Source organism: Choloepus didactylus, chromosome Y (assembly GCF_015220235.1).
Source record: "Choloepus didactylus isolate mChoDid1 chromosome Y, mChoDid1.pri, whole genome shotgun sequence".
In the NCBI taxonomy this organism is placed as follows: domain Eukaryota; kingdom Metazoa; phylum Chordata; class Mammalia; order Pilosa; family Megalonychidae; genus Choloepus; species Choloepus didactylus.
In genome coordinates, this window is record NC_051335.1 from 17,624,985 (window position 1) to 17,629,137 (window position 4,153).

Genomic DNA, 4,153 nt, shown 5'->3' on the forward strand with positions numbered 1-4,153 from the left:
GTATTCTGCTATTGCTGGGTGGTTTATTCTATAAATGTTAATTACATCAATTTGGCTGATATTGTTTTCCATGTGTTCTCTATCCATATGATTGTACATCCAGTTTTTCTCTTGATTGAAGTGGTGTGTTGAAGTCTCAAACTACAATTATGATCTGTTTATTTCTTCTTTCAGTTATATCAATATTTGCTTCATGTATTTTGAAGTCCTTTTTTCGTGCATGCATATTTGGAATTAGGTCTTTTTGGTGTATCAATCTTTTGTCATTATGTAATGTTCTCCCTTATGCCTAATAATATTATTTTTCCTGACTTCTGCTTTGTCATGTATATTTTAAAGAATTTAAATTGAGAAAAATAGTCTCTTGTGTTTACTCCTGTATTTTCCATTTCTGTCGCACTTTTCTTCATTCCTGAAGTTCCATTTTTCCCTCTGGTATCATTTCATTATAGCCTCAGTAACTTCCCTTAGCATTTCTTTTAGTGCATGTCTGCTGATGATGAATTTTCTTTATTTCCCTCATATGAAAATGCCATTTTTCATCTTAATTCCTGAAGGGTATTTCCACTGCATGTAGAAATTTTAGTGGACAGTTCTTTTTTCTTAATAATTTAAAGATATTGATGTTGATGTACTGTTTCCTGGTCTTCATGGTTTCTGATGAGAAATCTGCAGTTATTTGAATTGTTGTTTCCCTATATATAATATATATTCTTTTTCTAGCTGCTTTCAAGATTTTTTCTTTAGTTTTGCTGTGCCTCAGTTTGATTATGATGTGCTTGGGCATAGTTTTCTTTGAGTTGATACATTTGGGGTTTGGTGAATTTCTTGAATACACAAATGTATGTTTTTTACCAAATATGGGAAGCTTTCAGTCAGTTTTTATTCAAATATTTTTTTCTACATCAATCTCTTTCTCCTCTGCTGAGACTCCAATGACATGAATATTAGAAATTTTGATATTTTTCTATAGGTCTCTGAGGATCTGTTCACTTTTTAAAAGATCTTCATTCTAGTATTTTATCTCCCACAAAGAAAAATTGAAGGAGTTGATGAAGCCATCATTTTGCCATTGGCCAAAACTGCTTTGGGAATTCCTCTACTGGAATGACAAAAGTTGGGGCAGAGACTTTTAAATAATTGAATGCTACAAAGTATATTTTAGGTTTTTTTTTGGAGGGGGTAGAAATTGTTGAAGATCACTGAGGGTAAGTTTGGTGTATAAGACAGGAAATAAGGCATGATAGCAATAACAAAAATTAAAAATAATCCATGAGGATAAAATATTGTCATTTTTCTATGATCCTCTTGTGATTACCTTGAAGGCAGTTTTCAAGGACGTGTTAGAAAAAAATGTTTCTGGCAATGGCAGCACCACTGTGAAAAGGTGTGTGGGCTTCCTATGTGGCAAATTCAAAGGAGATTATACACAAATGAATGTACAAAGATTGGTAATTGTTAAAAATTGAAAGCTTTTCTTTGGAGTTATGAGTCATTCTCTTTAGCCTTTTTTAAATGTGTGTTTTTGCCTTTATTTATTAAATTTTATTTACAGACACTGTATATGCACCAAGCAAAAACTCCCTGTTCCCCCCTTCCCCCATTCCCTGGTAAGCTCCAATCTATTATCTGTCTCTGTAAACTTGCTATTTCTAGATATCTCATATAAGTGACATCGTACAATTTTGTCCTTATGTGCCTTGCTTATTTCACTCAACATGTTTTCAAGGTTCATCCATGTTGCAGCATGTTTCGTAACTTTATTCCTTCTTATGGCTGATGAATACTCCATTGTGTTTAAGTATCGCATTTTGTTTATCCATTCATTCATTGATGGACACTTGGGTTATTTACACCTTTTTGGCTATTGTGAATAACGCTGCTGTGAGCATTTGTGTACAAGTATCTGTTTGAGACCCTGTTTTCACTTCCTTTTGGTATATACCTAGAAGTGGATTTGCCAGATCATATGGTAATTCTTTAGTTAACTCTTTGAGGAACTGCCATATTGCTTTCTACAGTGGCTGCACCATTTTACATTCCCACCAACAATGACTAGAATTCCAGTTTATCTGCATGATCTCTAACCTTGTTATTTTCCATGTTTTTGAAAAATGATAGCCATACTTGTGGTTATGAAGTGCATATTTGTGGTTTTGATTTGCATTTTTCTAATGGCTAATGATGTTGAGCATCTTTTCAAATGCTTATTGGCTGTGGTATATACTTTTTGGAAAAATGTCTGTTCAAGTCCTTCTCCATTTTTTTAAATTGGGTTGTTTGTCTTTCTGTTGTTGTGCTGTACATTTTCTCTGTATATTCTGGATATTAAGTCCTTATCTGATATATGGTTTGCAACTATTTTTTCCCATTCATGTTATATATATATATATATATATGCAAATAGTTTGTGAGTCTTTATTTATTTATTTATTTATTTATTTGATGTTTAATTCCTAAAAACATAAGAATTTCCATACTGGATGTTAAGTGTGGTCTGTCCAACTTACAATTTTATCTCTGAAAGTGGTGCCAAGAAATATGCTGTAAGAAGACACAGCTCTCCTACCAGATATTAAGTTAAACATTTAGAGTTGTGTTCCCAAACACCTTACTTTTCTTCAACAATCTAATATGAATCTATCATACTTGAAGTCATGTTTTGAAATCATTTATATTTGAATACAATGCCAGAGCTCTTTTCCATACTATCTATTATGTAAGTAGTATTTTACATATTGTATAAGTAGATAAGTACAAAAGTATTATATAGATAATACCGTGCATCCATATATGATATATAAGTAGTTTGGTCATGCATTTTTTTTCAAGTTGCACCCCTTTTAAATTTCAGGAGGGCTCCTAATTCTAATAAAGGCTGGTAACAACCTAATCATAACCTTCACGATTTCACAAAAGTTCAGTTCTAGCTCTTTTAGCCTTTACCTTTCTAGATGAAGAAATCTCATCTTTCTATTCTATTCTTACAGAAAAACAACTCTTTACACCATTTCACTTTTCTTAATTTTGAGTTATCTTATAGGATCCAAACTGAAACAACAATGCAGGTAGGTTTATGAGATTTACTTTCACTTTATAGACGTTTTAGTCAAGAAAATGTCACCCCTGATATAAGTCAGAAAAAGACAGCCTTCAAAAGCACCTCTGACAATCACTGTTCTCCAAGACTTACAGGAAATCATAAGGTAGTCCACACAGTTGCCTTTGTCATCATCTTGCTGGTCTACAGGGACCCCGTTGGCATCTATGCCTGCTTCAGAGGCACAGTCTGCTACCAATACTTCTTCTGAAACTACACCAGTTGTCAGAGGATCAGTGACGATTTCTGCTTCACATTATCATGAACCACATGTTCAACATGTCCAACATCAGGCACATGGATAGATTCACTTGTCAAGACGTGTTCTGGCATAGACATTGAAGCTGAAGTAATGTCAGAAGCTAAAACATCATCAGGGACGGTGCAATGTGCTAAAGAAACTTCTTCAGTCACATCTGAGTCCAGCACTTGTTCAGGAATGATGACAGTTTCAGATACATCTGCTTCTTCCATGACATCTGGGCATTGAACATCTTCTATAACAATGTCCCCAATAGCATCTTGGATTACAACCGAGTCTGGGTCATCAGGAACAAAGTTATGCACAGTTATGTCTGAGTCCACAACATCTGAAACAAAAACAGTTTCTGTACTTCCACAACAATTTGGTCACCATCCATGTGTGTAGTAGCATCAGCTCCTGTTGCATCAAAAAATGAGTTTGGCCCTTGTGGTCGCAATTCAAGTCCATCTTCATCCATGGCCTTTAATTCTCATCAGTCACAGCTCCGGACGTGGTGTGCAGGCGGTTGGCGACGGTGGCGGGTGCAGCAGGCCGGCCTTTCTCTGGAGCACTGGGCCGGGCTCCAGCTGGTGAGGTGGGTGGAGGGTGGAGGGAGGGAGCCCCATTCATTTTTATTTCAATCTTTTTTCCCTGTGTTCTTCAGATGGGATACTTTCTTTTGATCTGTTTTCAAGTTCACTGAGTCTATCCTCTGTCCATCCCTTATTCTATTGAGCACATACACTGACTTTTTACTTCAAATATTTTATTTTTCAGTTCTAAAATTTCCACTTGACTCTCTTTTTAGT

At 35.2% G+C, this 4,153-nt stretch overlaps 1 pseudogene; it reads right to left on the minus strand.

Annotated features, from left to right (window-relative positions):
* Nucleotides 1–3,089: 3,089 nt before the first annotated feature.
* On the minus strand, nt 3,090–3,822 carry LOC119524027 (annotated as a pseudogene).
* Nucleotides 3,823–4,153: the final 331 nt, after the last annotated feature.